Source organism: Neovison vison, chromosome X (genome assembly GCF_020171115.1).
Source record: "Neovison vison isolate M4711 chromosome X, ASM_NN_V1, whole genome shotgun sequence".
Classification (NCBI taxonomy): domain Eukaryota; kingdom Metazoa; phylum Chordata; class Mammalia; order Carnivora; family Mustelidae; genus Neogale; species Neogale vison.
In genome coordinates, this window is record NC_058105.1 from 71980037 (window position 1) to 71997030 (window position 16994).

Consider the following 16994-nt stretch of genomic DNA (forward strand, 5'->3'; position numbering starts at 1 on the left):
TGTGATGATAAATGAGAATGTAATTTTTATTTCTTCATTTGCATTTAAATGTGAGAATGGAACATTACATGTATTGTAAATAACATTATATATTGTAATAATTGTAAATAATACATTATATGTATTTTATATAATAAGTAAATAAATTCTTGCTTTGAAGAAGCCATTTGTGGAAAGCACAGTTACTGTGGAACAGATATAGTACTAGAAAGGGCCTGTAGGTTGCCCCTTCATGAAGAAATAATTTGTAATAATTCCTATGTCAATATGTCAATATATCAAAGACCTACCAAATATTTGCCATTATATATGTTTATATATAATGTCTGTGGCTGCATAGACATCTCCACTGTCTACTGCCTGTCTCTTAAGATCTTCCAAATACAATTAATCATTGAGCAACGTGGGGTTTTGAGGTGCTGACCTCCTGCACAGTTGAAAATCTGTGTAAAACTTTTGACTCCCCCAAAACTTAACTACTAACAGTGTACTATTGGCCAGAAGCCTTACTGATAACATAAACAGCAGGTTAACATGTATTTCATATGCTATATGTATTATATACTGTATTCTTACAATAAAGTAGGCTAGAGAAAACAAAATGTTATTAAGAAAATCATAAAGAAGAGAAAATACATTTACATGCTATATTATGTTTATCAAAGAAAATCTGCACAAAAGTGGACCTGTGAAGTTCAAACCCATGTTGTTCAAGGGTCAACTGTGTAGCTTTCTCTATTATAAGAGGGTGTGCTTCAGCATGGGCCTATGGCATGTTTTCTTTCAATATGTAAACATTCATGAACTCCTTGACTGTTTATCCTGTGCTATTTGCCACACTGAGGTTTCTACCTAATCTGTCCCTAATCTCTTGTGGCTTATTATCTAGCTGAGAAGATGAGAAAAGTACATGAAAGAGATATAGAAAATGTCAATGTCTTAAACATGCACATGGAAGAATGTAAACTAAGAAGATGAGCTGTCTGGAAAGCCATCCATTAAAGCCTCTTAAAGGCTATGAAAATTTAGAGCTGGATTCTAAACAGATGGGTAAGACAAGATGGGCAAGGGGTGACTAATTTAGTAAAAGCAAGAGGCTATACCCAGCAAGGTTTGGTGAAAAAATAAGACCACTTATTTTTCTGTTGTGGTTGCCATCCAATGGCAATGTTACATGACACATTAAGAATAAGTAAAGGTTATTGCTTGGAACACTGGGTGTTATATGTAAATAATGAACCCTGGAACACTACAACAAAAACTAATGATGTGTACTGTTTGCTGACTAACACAACATAATAAAAAAAAAGAATAAAACGTTGGTTTTCTTATTATCCCTTACTGCTTTGAGATCCCCAAACCAATTACCTCTTAAAAAACATATTTTTGGGGGCACCTGGGTAGCTCAGTGGTTAAAGCCTCTGCCTTTGGCTCAGGTCATGACCCCAGGGTCCTGGGATCGAGTCCCACATCGGGCTCTCTGCTCAGCAGGGAGCCTGCCTCCTCCTCCTCCTCTCTCTTTCTGCCTGCCTCTCTGCCTACTTGTGATCTGTCAAATAAACAAAAATCTTTAAAAAAAACATATTTTTTTTCTGTATTCAACTTTTATGAGAATTAACACTTCACATTTGTGCATCACTGTATAGTTTACATAGCATTTGTATCTACACCATTTTTTGACCCTTAACACAATCCCATAAAATGACATGGACTTCCCTCAAGTTAGAGAACCAGTAAGTGGGGGAGCTCAGGACTTAAATCCAGATTAGATTCAGCTCAATCTTCATCACTTACATGTACAGATTTGACCAATAATTGATATTCATAAATGATATTTTTGAAGTCTTATAAGATTCTGATATACCTCTTGCATCAGGAATTATTAAATTATGTCATGGGTCATTATTTAGGTTTAGCATGTTTGGTTATTCACATTTAAAAAAATCCATATCAAATATTTTAGAATTTATTATATAACCTTTAAGATGGCTTCTAGTAGAGTTGGTTAAATACTATATATCAGATTTTTAAAAAATCAGGTTTCTATATAATTACAATGTTATATAGTTTTCACCTAGCAGCTGTATGCATAGTTAACACCTCACTTACTTGCCACCATAGAAGCGGGGGTGCAGAAATGAGTTTTTTGGATAACTAAAACTGACTCCAAATGAGGAAACTTTGAAATTTGACAGAAATCTTTCTAAAATGATTTGAGATTTCTTTGTCCTGTTTTGTCAGATATAGTTGTCTGTTGAGGACTAAGCATCACTATGAAAATCCCCTACTGGACCATACAATGAAGTGCTAGTGTCTACTAAGGCACAAGGTGCAGTTTAAACCCCTACATAAATGGTCCACGTGACTTCATTTTTCTAGTTCTGTCTTTAGAATTTTTCTGTTCTTTATACTGCTAAGTGCACCTTCTTAGAGTATCAGTTTTCTCACATCTAGTGGATCCCTTCTCTCATTTTAATTGGTTGTCAAGACAACTAAGCTCATTATCAGTAAGCAACCTTTTATATACAACACTAAATCAAGATGCTTAGTAAAGTTGGTACTATTCATATCTCACAGGTGTAGAGTGAGAGGCCTCACTGGTTTGAGATTTTGTTTCCAGATCATATGGCTTTCATCCCACCTCCTTTTGGGTATCCAGGCTGTGTTCTGGATGTTTAAAGTTGCTAAATAAAAGACCTTTGAATAATCAGGTATACTGAGAATATATTTTATTTACAATGATCACATTATATATATTTCTGCAAATGGACAAAATCAGATGTAACAAACTATCAATATCAGTTTGTGATATTCAATTTTTATTATTGAATTCTTAATTCCTTGGTGGGAGAAGAAAAAGAGAACTTTTAAGACAAGGCTTATTTAAACCAAAGACTTCACTGAAGAAAAAGAGAACTTTTAAGACAAGGCTCATTTAAACCAACGACTTCAGATTGTTTTTCAAACAATCTGAGGGGTTTGAAGTGGCGGGGGGGTGGGAGGTTGGGGTACCAGGTGGTGGGTATTATAGAGGGCACGGCTTGCATGGAGCACTGGGTGTGGTGAAAAAATAATGAATAATGTTTTTCTGAAAATAAATAAATTGAAAAAAAAGAAAAAAAACCCAAAGACTTCACCTTGATCTTTAATAGCACTTTGTTTTCTAAGTACTTTAGTATATACTATCTCTTTTGAGCATCACAATCATGTGAAATAAGCAGAGTAGCTTCTTTTCTCAACTATAAAAGTGGCTAAGACACTGTGGTGTTTTAAAAAAAGCATTCTCATTTATTTTATCTATAACCTGAGAAGTAGATAGATTAGTACTATTCTGATTTTACAGCTGATATTAATAATTACCAAGCATTGAGATCCTGTTATGTGTCAGCACTGAATTAGGAATTTCATACTACCTCTAATCCTTCTAATAGCTTATCAAAGAAAGTACCATTATTGTCTTTATATAATGAGAAAATGTATGCCGACAGAGATTATATGACTTGGCCAAGGCCACAAAGCTAAAAACAGTAGAGCTAGGGCTTGAAATTAGGTCACAGTGATTTTTTTAAAAAAGATTTCTTTATTAATTAAAAGACCTCAACGTGAGACAGGAATCCATCAGAATCCTAGAGGAGAACATAGGCAGTAATCTCTTTGATATCAGCCACAGCAACTTCTTTCAAGATACGTCTCCAAAGGCAAAGGAAACAAAAGCGAAAATAAACTTCTAGGACTTGATCAAAATCAAAAGCTTCTGCACAGCAAAGGAAACAGTCAAAAAAACAAAGAGGCAACCCACGGAATGGGAGAAGATATTTGCAAATGACAGTACAGACAAAAGGTTGATATCCAGGATCTATAATGAACTCCTCAAACTCAACCCACACGAAATAGGCAAACACATCAAAAAATGGGCAGAAGATATGAACAGACACTTCTCCAATCAAGACATACAAATGGCTATCAGACACATGAAAAAATGTTCATCATCATTAGCCCTCAGGGAGATTCAAATTAAAACCACATTGAGATATCACCTTACACCAGTTAGAATGGCCAAAATGAACAAAACAGGAAACAACATGTGTTGGAGAGGATGTGGAGAAAGGGGAACCCTCTTCCACTGTTGGTGGGAATGCAAGTTGGTGCAGCCTCTTTGGAGAACAGTGTGGAGATTCCTCAAGAAATTAAAAATAGAGCTTCCCTATGACCCTGCAATTGCACTCCTGGGCATTTACCCCAAAGACACAGATGTCGTGAAAAGAAGGGCCATCTATACCCCAATGTTTATAGCAGCAATGGCCACAGTCGCCAAACTATGGAAAGAACCAAGATGCCCTTCAACAGATGAATGGATAAGGAAGATGTGGTCCATATACACTATGGAGTATTATGCCTCCATCAGAAAGGATGAATACCCAACTTTTGTAGCAACATGGACGGGACTGGAAGAGATTATGCTGAGTGAAATAAGTCAAGCAGAGAGAGTCAATTATCATATGGTTTCACTTATTTGTGGAGCATAACCAATAGCATGGAGGACAAGGGGTGTTAGAGAGGAGTAGGGAATTTGGGTAAATTGGAAGGGGAGGTGAACCATGAGAGACTATGGACTCTGAAAAACAGTCTGAGGGGTTTGAAGTGGCGGGGGGGTGGGAGGTTGGGGTACCAGGTGGTGGTTATTATAGAGGGCACGGCTTGCATGGAGCACTGGGTGTGGTGAAAAAATAATGAATACTGTTTTTCTGAAAATAAATAAATTGGAAAAAAAATGAATAATGTTTTTCTGAAAATAAATAAATTGAAAAAAATTTCTTTATTAATTTAATTTTTTAAATTTATTTTTTTATTTTCAGCATAACAGTATTCATTGTTTTTGCACCACACCCAGTGCTCCATGCAATCTGTGCCCTCTATAATACCCACCACCTGGTACCCCAACTTCCCACCCCCCGCCCCTTCAAAACCTTCAGATTGTTTTTCAGAGTCCATAGTCTCTCATGGTTCACCTCCCCTTCCAATTTCCCCCAGCTCCCTTCTCCTTTCTAACTTCCCATGTCCTCCATACTATTTGAGAGAGGGAGAGAGAACAGAAGCAGGGAGGAGGGCCAGAGGGTGAGGGAGATGCAGAACCACCACTGATCAGGGAGTCCAATGTGGGGCTCTATCCGAGGAGTCTGGGATAATGACCTGAGCTGAAGGCAGATGCTTAACAGACTGAGTGACCCAGGTACCGCTTATTTATTTATTTTAGAGAGAGAGAGTGGGAGTGGGAGTGGGGCTAAGGGTAGAGGGAAAGAGAGGGAGAGAAGCAGACTCCCTGCTGAGCATGGGGCCTGTCCTGGGGATTGATCTCAAGACCCTGAAATCATGATCTGAGCCAAAATCAAGAGTGGGATGCTTAACCAACTGAGCCACCCAGGTGCCCCACGTCTCTGTGATTTAAAATTTGAAATTTAAAATGTGGCTTTAAATTCTATGTTTTTTCTTTACCTCAGGCTGTCTAAGAAAGAAATCAAGGGTCAGAAAGATGGCTTGTTAATGTCAACTGAGTTTTTCTTTTCTGTAATATATTTTATCCATGCACTGGGAGCTTACTGAACTAAATTTGGGCCTTATTTCTGATAGCTTCTGGATTTTTGCATACTATGCTAGGGGCTGGGAAGAACAGATTAGATTCAAAATGTTGAACTGAAACTTGAAAACCACCTCTGAGTTAAAATATTTGTACCACAAATATACCCTTCTCCTTTAAATAGGTTACAGTGTAAAACTCTGTTTATAAAGAGCTTTGGGGATGACTTGAAAAGATAAATGCATGATACAAACCAAAGACTGTGACTCATGTAAGAAGTTTGTTTTTTTTTTTCTTTTGGACAAAACAGAGATTTATATGTATGACCTGAAATATAAAATTTCATTTTTGAAAGAATGCAAATCATACTTTAGAATTTGACCATTTCGGGGCGCCTGGGTAGCTCAGTGGGTTAAGCCGCTGCCTTCGGCTCAGGTCATGATCTCAGGGTCCTGGGATCGAGTCCCACATCGGGCTCTCTGCTCAGCAGGGAGCCTGCTTCCCTCTCTCTCTCTTTCTCTCTCTCTCTCTGCCAGCCTCTCTGCTTAACTGTGATCTCTCTCTGTCAAATAAATAAATAAAATATTTAAAAAAAGAATTTGACCATTTCAATGTAGATTTTAAAAATTATTTTTATTTTTTTTTAATAAACATATAATGTATTATTAGCCCCAGGGGTACAGATCTGTGAATTGCCAGGTTTACACACTTCACAGCACCCACCATAGCACATACCCTCCCCAATGTCCATAACCCCATCACCCTCTCCCTATAGTTTATTTTTTTTTAAAGAGATGAAATATATCTGAGATTTGAGGAGAGAATCAAATTGCTGTATTTACAATAACTGAACATCCTCTCAGGAGATACTGTGAAGCTATCATGAGAAACACATTCTTTTTCCATTTCCTTTTTTTAAATTATTTTTTTTCCAATTTATTTATTTTCAGAAAAACAGTATTCATTATTCTTTCACCACACCCAGTGCTCCATGCAAACCGTGCCCTCTACAATACCCACCACCTGGTACCCCAACCTCCCACACCCCCCGCCACTTCAAACCCCTCAGATTGTTTTTCAGAGTCCATTTCCTTTTTAAGAAATCATATTTCTAAACAGATTAGGATCAAAACATAGTGAATTACCAAGTCAATCTTCTTCCCTCTCTTACTGCACAATGTAAGAAAATGATGCACTGAATTTCATCTATGAAGATGACACAACTAACTTTCTGGCAGCAGGCCAGGCCCATGAGTTGTTTTGCTATAGGGAGAAGAGATCTGCACAAAGCCATCTTCTATCTAGTACACCATTTGACATATAGCATACATTGGCTAGAACTCTGCTTGAGTACATAGAGCCTAAGTTAGGCTAGACTCTCAAGAACTGACCACAGTACTAGCTTTATTAAAGGGGCTGTATACTAGTAGCAGTACTAAAATGCAGCCAAGACTCGTATTCAGCAAAGCATCCCCGATATGTTGTTTCAAAAATGGCTCTCTCTACATCTCTGAACATGTTAATGGCATAGGATCTATGTCTTCTAAGTCAGCTTGGAGTCCTAAACAAAAAAGTAATATCAATAATTGGTTCTAATTATGTTGAGGTTTTAAATGTATTTTGCTACCTTGCACCAGAGATGCATAGGTAGAATATCAAGGAAATTAAAACTGCTACCAAAGTTAAAAACCATTACACATGGCTTATATATATTGTATTTTGTAAAAAGGAAGAGTTGTGTTGGCCTTGCTAATATTTCTTTCTCAAGTGTATGGAGGGTAGAAAAAAGATACAGTGAGGTGGGGAAGATGCCAAGATAATTTGGGATTAAAATGCCAGGAGGTGGGTATTATAGAGGGCACGGCTTGCATGGAGCACTGGGTGTGGTGAAAAAATAATGAATAATGTTTTTCTGAAAACAAATAAATTGGAAAAAAAATGCCATTTATCAAATGCCCAAGTGGACATTTGAAACCTTCTCTTTCTGGGCTCTTGTCACATTTTCTCTGCCTAATGGTTGTGGCTTCCCGCAGTACTTCTTCCAAGTTCCTATGTTATGTATGAGTTTTTTGTTTGTTTGTTTGTTTTTTAAGGCATAAGGAGAACCAACAGGCAGGGCATTTGCACCTGCTGTTACCTTTGTCAGAAATGCATTTTCTTTTTTTTTCAATTTATTTATTTTCAGAAAAACATTATTCATTATTTTTTCACCACACCCAGTGCTCCATGCAAGCCGTGCCCTCTATAATACCCACCACCTGGTACCCCAACCTTCCACCCCCCCGCCACTTCAAACCCCTCCAATTCAAATGCCACCTTGTCCACTCATGTATGCATGTCTGGTATGTGCCAGCCATTATGCACGTCTCCTTGGAGATGTATTTAATGTATTTGATTGGCCATTCTGAAGCTCCCTCCTCTATACCTCCACGTGATCTTATACCTCCATATAAGTACTTATCACTTCTGGGAATTATAAGATTCTCTCTTTTATGGGGACGCCTGGGTGGCTCAGTTGGTTGGACGACTGCCTTCGGCTCAGGGCGTGATCCTGGAGTCCCGGGATCGAGTCCCACATCAGGCTCCCAGCTCCGTGGGGAGTCTGCTTCGCTCTCTGACCTTCTCCTCGCTCATGCTCTCTCTCACTGTCTCTCTCTCTCAAATAAATAAATAAAATTAAAAAAAAGATTCTCTCTTTTATGAAGACCATGGGCTTCCAGAACTAAGGAACTTTATCTTCCTCATTTTTGTATGCCCGCATGTTATGTAGCACAGTGACTTGCACATAGTAGATGGTTAGTAAATCTCGAGCTATTACTCTGTTATCTCCCTCCCTTTCATTTGTATTTGCTATTTTCTACTTACTCATCTAATTTGACTCTCAATCTTTCTGTCCCTATTACTCTACTAAAACTGCTCTCACCAATGTTGTCAACAACATCCTTCTTACTGACTTCAAGTAGATGGGTGAAACACACTCTTTCTCATTGGTTTTGCTAAGTTGGATAATTGTAAGCTAGTAGCTATTTTTGCCACTTTATAGGGAGAACCTGCCTGAAGAATGAGGCTACTACAAAGGAAAGCAGAGTTGAGAGAGACCTGACGACATCATTTGATCTCCAAGGTTCAGCCATATCTTAAGCCAGCTTCATCAAGGACTTTACAGGTAAATGAGCCAATAAAACCCATGACCTCTTCTTAAAAAAAATCTTAATCCAGTTTAGGCCAGATATCTGGCAACTGAGAGAGTCCTAACTTAGCTAATGATCTCCATTTCTATATTTCCAGCCCAGATATTTTTCCCAAGCTTCAGGTGCATATCCCCAACTGCTTACAAATTTCTTCTCTTTGAATTTCCCACAGGTACCTGAAAATCAAAACTTATTTAAAACCACACATCTTTCTTTTCTGATCATTATCTCTGTGAATAATATAGCACTTTGCCAGAAACCTGGGTGGCTTTCTTGACTCCCGCCTTTTCTCCCTTCAGTCAAATCACCAAGTCCTAATTTTTTTTTCTACCCACTAAGTAAATCTATTTCTATTTCATTGATGCTACTCTAATTATGTCACCATCATTTCTTATGTATATCATTGCATTGGCCTCCCAGCTGCCTTCTTTGTCTCCCTTATACTCCTTCTAGTCCATTTTTCTCTCCATTTTCTCCACTTTTTCATTATATTTTCAATTACAGTAACATACTTAGTAACAAGTCAAACAGTACAGAGCTACACAAAGAGCCACTTAAGAGTTATCCCTTTCCCATCCAACCTCTTTCCACTTGATATAATCAATAATTCAGAATTTGGTGCTTCTGCTTTCCATATCTGTTTCTATGTTTATATCCATATACCTGTATCTAGTAACATTTTTAGGGGGTTAAAATCTTTCTCTTTTTAAAAGATTTTATTTATTTATTTATTTGAGAGAGAGAGAAAGTGAGCAGTAAGAGAGGGGGAGGGGGAGGGAGAGAGAGAATCCTGACCAGTCTCTGTCTGCCTGGCGTGAAGAGCATAATGTGGGGACTGACTTCACAATCCTGAGATCATGACTTGAGTCGAAATCAATTAGTTGATTTCAATTAGTTGCCTAATCAACTGAACCACCCAGGTATCCCAAAATCTTTCTCTTTTTTATAGATATGGGATTTTTTTTTATTTTACACATTACTCTGCAACTTAATTTTTATGACCTAGCAAAGGAACATGGCTATTCTTTAAGTCCATACATAAAACTGCAAAATATTCATTTTAATAGCTGCTAGGATTAAATAGTATGGCTATGTCATCATTTATTCAACCATTTCCTTGTTTATAGATACTAAGGTTGTCCCTCTTTTTGCCACTAAAATAGTCCTATAATAAATATCCTTGTATATATGGCCTATGTACCAGTATTCTTATTTCTGTATGATAGATTCCCCAAACTGGAAGTGCTAGATTATAAAGGTATCCAAATGTTTAATTTGACTGGATAGTTGTGCTAATATCCAAAATGAGTGTAATAGTTTATATTCTCAAATATGATATACTACATTAAGAGAATGAAGGCTAAAAATCATATGATCATCTCAATAGACTTAGAAAAGCATTTGACAAAATTCAACATTCTTTCATGATTAAAAACTCCTCACAAATTAGATACAGAAGGAATGTATTTCAGCATAAGAAGGCTATATATGACAAGTCCACAGCTAACATCACACTTAACGGTGAAACACAAAGCTTTTCCTCTAAGATCAGGAAAAAGACAAAGATACTAATTCTTGCCACTTCTTTCAACATAGTACTTGAAATCCTTTAGCCAGAGCAATTAGGCAAGAAAAAGAAATAAAAGTCATCCAGAATGGAAAGGAAAAAGTAAAATTGTCTCTGTCTGTTGACGATATAAACCTACATATCAGTACACTGATAACTATAAAATGCTGATTAGAGAAATTAAAAAAGATACACAAAAATTAGAAAGATATCCTGTGTTCTCAAATTAGAAAAATTGATATTGTTAAAATGTTCATATTACCCAACGTCATCTATAGATTTCGTACTCTATCAAAATTCCAATGACATTTTCCCCCCATGGAAATAGAAAAAAAGGTCCTAACATTCATATGGAACCACAAAAAGACCATAGATACCTCAAGCAAACTTAAGCAAAAAGAACAAAGATGAAGGCATTACATTTCCTGATTTCTAAATATATTGCAAAGATAGGGTAATCAAAACCGTATGGTACTGATGTAAAAACAGTCATATTTTAGAAGGGCCATCTGTACCCCAATGTTTATAGCAGCAATGGCCACGGTCGCCAAACTATGGAAAGAACCAAGATGCCCTTCAACAGATGAATGGATAAGGACGATGTGGTCCATATACACTATGGAGTATTATGCCTCCATCAGAAAGGATGAATACCCAACTTTTGTAGCAACATGGACGGGACTGGAAGAGATTATGCTGAGTGAAATAAGTCAAGCAGAGAGAGTCAATGATCACATGGTTTCACTTATTTGTGGAGCATAACAAATAGCATGGAGGACAAGGGGCGTTAGAGAGGAGAAGGGAATTTGGGTAAATTGGAAGGGGAGGTGAACCATGAGAGACTATGGACTCTGAAAAAAAATCTGAGGGGTTTGAAGTGGTGGGGGGGTGGGAGGCTGGGGTACCAGGTGGTGGGTATTATAGAGGGCACGGCTTGCATGGAGCACTGGGTGTGGTGAAAAAATAATGAATAATGTTTTTCTGTAAATAAATAAATTGGAAAAAAACAGTCATATAGACCAATGGAACAGAATAGAGAGCCCAGAAATGAAATCTATGCATTTATAAGCTACCCATCTTCAACAAGGATGCCAAGAGCACACCATGGGAGAGGACAGTCTTTTCAATAAATGCGGCTGGGAAAACTGGACATCCACATGCAAAAAAAAAAAAAAAAGAAAAAGAAACTGGACACTTACCTCACAGCGTATATAAAAATCAACTCAAAATGGATATAGTTAAACACAGACCTGAAATTGTAAAACTACTAGAAGAAAACATAGGGGAGAACTGTTTTGATTTCTGAACTTTTTTATTGGCGTCCTGCTCCCCGAAGAGTACACTGCTTCTGCTGCTTCAAAGCCTCAAAACTGATGTCATTGGTCTCAGACACCCCTTTGCCATCCACAGTCCTATAGGTGATGGTCTTTTAAATGGTTTGCATAGAGTTTTTGCTGTCTAGGGTGTCACCAAGATTGAAGCCCTCTCTCTGTCTTCCAGCAGGTGATAGTAGTTGGTGATTTCAGCCTCTAACTTGGCCTTGATGTCCAGCAGGGCTTTGTACTCCTGGGTCTGGTGCTGCCCCTCTGACTGGGTCTGAGACAGCTCTGACTATAAGTGAAGGACTCCATTGAGCTGCTACATCTGCACGACATAGCAGGTCTTCAATTTCCTCAGGTTGTTCTCCAAGTTGGACTTCATATTTCTCATGGAGTCCAAGTTGATCTCCAAGCACTCAGCTGCTCCTATCTCATCAGTATGTAAGGTGATCACTGTGCTGCTTTCCTCAATCTGCTGGGGCCAGCTTGGTATTTGTCCAGCTCCTTTTAGTTCTTCTCAGCCAGCTCATCATACTGGGGTTGGATGTTCACCATGATCTTGTTGAGGTTTTGAAATTGGGGGCATCCAACTCCATGGTCAATCTGGGCCTGCAGACCCTTTACTTCTTCCTCATGGTTCTTTTTCATGAAGAATAGTTCCTCCTTGAGAGTCAGTTTCCATCTCCAGCTGCAACTAACTGAGTGACACTGATGTCTTCAGTGACCTTGCAGAGCCCATGGATATCACTGTCCACAGACTGGTACATGGCCAGCTGTTTCATACTTGACTCTGAAGTTATCAGTACCAAGACAGACATTGTCAATCTTCAGAACAAAGCGGACATAGTCTACAGAATTTAAAAAGATCTGAGCACTCAAGTTCTTGGTGATCCTGAAGTAATGCCCCCAGTCTTTGACCTGTGGTCCCTTCTTTTCCAGGTGTTTTCAGATGTTGATCTCCAGTCTCTGATTATCAGCCTCCAGGCTCCTCACCCTCTTTAGGCAGGAAGACAGGTCATCATTCAGGTCTTTGATGGTTTCCCTCTCACTCTGAATATCCCCTATGCCCACCAGACCCCCTGTCATTCTTGTGGTCAGGCACCCAGACCTCCAGCCACTCTAGAAGCTGGTGGAACAGGACACAGAGATCCAGGATTCTGAGTCCCTAGCTCCTGCATAAGTGTTGGCCACACTGCTGACAGGGCAGACCTGACGGCTGGGTGAATGCATGGAGCCCTGAGTGGTGAAGCTCCTCTGTTCAGGGAGGAAGTCAAGAGGTCAGGACTCAGGCTGCCAGGAAAAAGCTTCTTGACATTGGTCCGGAAAATAATTTTTTGGATATTATCCCAAAAGTATAGGTGGCAAAAGCCAAAAAAAAAAAAAAAAGACAAGCAGAACTGTATCAAACTAAAAAGCTTCTGCACAGCAAAGGAAATAAACTACAGAGTAAAGAGACAACCTATGAAATGGGGGAAATATACATCGGTTTAGGGGTTAGTATCCAAAATATGTAAGAAATTCAAACAACTTAATAGCAAATAATAACAAAAAATAGCATAAATAATAATAACCTGATTTAAAAATGGGCAAAGGACCTGAATAGACAGTTTTCCAAGGAAGACATAAAATTGGCCAACAGGCATATAAGAAGATGCTCAACATCACTCATCATCAGGGAAATGCAAATCAAAACCACAATGAGCTGTTACCCTTCACCTGTTAGGATGGCTATCATCAAAAAGATAAGAGACAACATATCAGTTAAGATGTAGAGAAACAGGAACCCCTGCACAATGCTGGTAGGAATGTAGAGCAGTACAGCCATTATGGAAAACAGGTTCCTCAAAAATTACAAGCAGAAATACCACATGATTCAGCAATCTTATTTCTAGGTGTATATACAAAGAAAATGAAATCAGAGATATCTGCATTCTTATGTTTGTTGTAGCATTAGTCATAATAGCCAAGATATGGAAACAACCTAAGTGTCATATGAATGGAAAAAGAAAATTTGGTCACACACATGTGATGAAATGTTATTTAGCTTTAAAAAAGAGGAAAATCCTGCCATTTAAAACAACACAGATAAGCCTGGAAGACATTATCCTAAATGAAATAAGCCAGATAGAGGAAGACAAGTCCTGTTGATATCACTTATATGTAGAAATAAAAAAATTAAACTCATAGAAGCAGAGCAGAATGGTGGTTGACAGGAACTGGGTGTTAGGGGAAATGGGGAAGTGTTAGTAAAAGGGTACAAAATATCAGTTTTCCAAGATGAATAAGTTCTGGAGACCTAATGCACAGCTTGGTGACTATAGTTACTATTACTGTGTTCTATGCTTGAAATTTGCTGAGAGTCTAAGTCTTAAGTGTTCTCACCACAAAAAAAAGGGAACTAGGTGGGGAGATAGAAATGTTAATTAGCTTGATTGTGGTAATCATTTCACAGTGTATATAAAAATATCACATTGTATGCCTTAAATATACACAATTTTTATTTGTCAATTATATCTCCATAAAGCTGGATAAAAACCAATTTATATTCTTTCCACAAATACATGGATTACCCCACCTCCTAATTACCATGGGAGGCTATTATATTATAAAATTATTGCTAATATATTTGGGTGATTGGTAGAAAAATGACATATCATGCATATTTTATTTTAAAAATTAAATTTTCTTACTTTAGTAGTACATATAGATATTTTAAAAATTCAAAGATACAGAAATGTAAAAATTAATTCTCCCCCCACATACTTAGTTTTCTTCCCCCAAGCAACCAGTTACCAGTTACAGATTTATCATAATTTAGTTAATCTTTTCCTAAACAATGGACATTTATGCTATTTCCAATACTCTACTATTTCACATAGTACAGTAAATATCACTATTTATAAATGATATCCCACATGTGAGTATGTCTAGAAGTAAAAGTGATTTGAATTGCTGGATCAGAGTATATGCATTTAGCATCTGAAGATATTTTCCATAAAATCTATTCTTTTTTAAAAATTTATTTTTTTCTTTTATTTATTTTCAGCACAACATTATTTATTATTTTTGCACCACACCCAGTGCTCCATGCAATACATGCCCTCTCTAATACCCACCACCTGGTTCCCCCAACCTCCTACCCCCCACCACTATAAACCGCTCAGATTTTTTTTCAGAGTCCATAGTCTCTCATGGTTCACCTCCCCTTCCAATTAACCCAACTCCCTTCTCCTCTCTAACTCCCCATGTCCTCCATGCTATTTGTTATGCTCCACAAATAAGTGAAGCCATATGATAATTGACTCTCTCTGCTTGACTTATTTCACTCAGCATAATCTCTTCCAGTCCTGTCCATGTTGCTACAAAAGTTGGGTATTCATCCTTTCTGATGGAGGCATAATACTCCATAGTGTATATGGACCATATCTTTCTTATCCATTCGTCTGTTGAAGGGCATCTTGGTTCTTTCCACAGTTCGGTGACTGTGGCCATTGCTGCTATGAACATTGGGGTACAGATAGCCCTTCTTTTCACTACATCTGTATCTTTGGGGTAAATACTCAGTAGTGCAATGGCAGGGTCATAGGGACGCTCTATTTTTAATTTCTTGAGGAATCTCCACACTGTTCTCCAAAGTGACTGCACCAACTTGCATTCCCACCAACAGTGGAAGAGGGTTCCCCTTTCTCCACATCCTCTCCAACACATGTTGTTTCCTGTCTTGCTAATTTTGGCCATTCGAAGTGGTGTAAGGTGATATCTCATATTTAATTTGAATCTCCCTGATGGTTAGTGATGATGAACATTTTTTTCATGTGTCTGATAGCCATTTGTATGTCTTCATTGGAGAAGTGTCTGTTCATATCTTCTTTTTTTTCCCAATTTATTTATTTTCAGAAAAACAGTATTCATTATTTTTTCACCACACCCAGTGCTCCATGCAAGCCGTGCCCTCTGTAATACCCACCACCTGGTACCCCAACCTCCCACCCCCCCGCCACTTCAAACCCCTCAGATTGTTTTTCAGAGTCCATAGTCTCTCATGGTTCACCTCCCCTTCCAATTTACCCCAAATCCCTTCTCCTAATGCCCCTTGTCCACCATGCTATTTGTTATGCTCCACAAATAAGTGAAACCATATGATAATTGACTCTCTCTGCTTGACTTATTTCACTCAGCATAATCTCTTCCAGTCCCGTCCATGTTGCTACAAAAGTTGGGTATTCATCCTTTCTGATGGAGGCATAATACTCCATAGTGTATATGGACCACATCTTCCTTATCCATTCATCCGTTGAAGGGCATCTTGGTTCTTTCCATAGTTTGGCGACCGTGGCCATTGCCGCTATAAACACTGGGGTACATATGGCCCTTCTTTTCACGACATCTGTATCTTTGGGGTAAATACCCAGGAGTGCAATTGCAGGGTCATAGGGAAGCTCTATTTTTAATTTCTTGAGGAATCTCCACACTGTTCTCCAAAGAGGCTGCACCAACTTGCATTCCCACCAACAGTGTAAGAGGGTTCCCCTTTGTTTAACTTTTATACCCAGTTCACTTTAGGACTTAGCTACGGAGGACAAGAATTTGGTAGCTCTTCCAACTGTAGAGCCTGGTACAATGTCTTACAAGTAGCTGGTATTCTAAAAATGTTTGTTAATCAAGTATCAGTGGTAAAAGCTTGTTGAAATAATCTACTGCAGAGCTAGTTTCACCAGTGAAAATATAGTTTTTAAAGGGTATTTTGCAATATGAGCAAGCTAAGACATTTTGGCTTATTTAATATCTTATTTGATATAAAGACATTCACCAGAGGGTTCTGCTATGGGCATTTATGCTGTTGGCTTCAGATATAGACGACCTTGGGGACTCTATATCTGAAATCAACTATCCTTTTCAAGTCTACATGGTAAACCCTCAAAAGCTTTAATTCGGTCTCGTGAACAAACCCCTATAAGCTCTCAAAATGACTTTATTTTTTCTTATTTGTTAACAGCACAGTATGGTTCACTGAAAAGCAATCAATATAAGAGAAATACTATAATGAGGACACTTATTAATTCTAGCTAACATATGTAGTGGTAGAAAATCTGTTTCTTTGAGGCCATAGCCTTTCATGTCACCTGTATCAACTTAGTGGTAGCTATGCTCTATTTCATTATTATTTTTATGAAACAAAGAATAAAGTGTATATTTCAATCTTGCTTCATTTTACTCTTTTATAATAGCAAAAAAGGATACTTTTTTGATCTGTGCAAAAGTAAACTACAAAGAAGAGATAATGACAAAAAAGGGACACATAATAGCCAGACAGATGGTAAGAGAGTGACACAGAACTATAC

At 38.0% G+C, this 16994-nt stretch overlaps 1 protein-coding gene and 1 pseudogene across 1 annotated transcript in view; both read right to left on the minus strand.

The window, feature by feature from the left end:
• Nucleotides 1-16994, minus strand: part of EDA (ectodysplasin A) — a 491171-nt gene that overhangs the window by 101385 nt on the left and 372792 nt on the right. The gene's annotated exons all lie outside the window — the stretch shown is intronic.
• Nucleotides 11646-12897, minus strand: LOC122897489 (annotated as a pseudogene).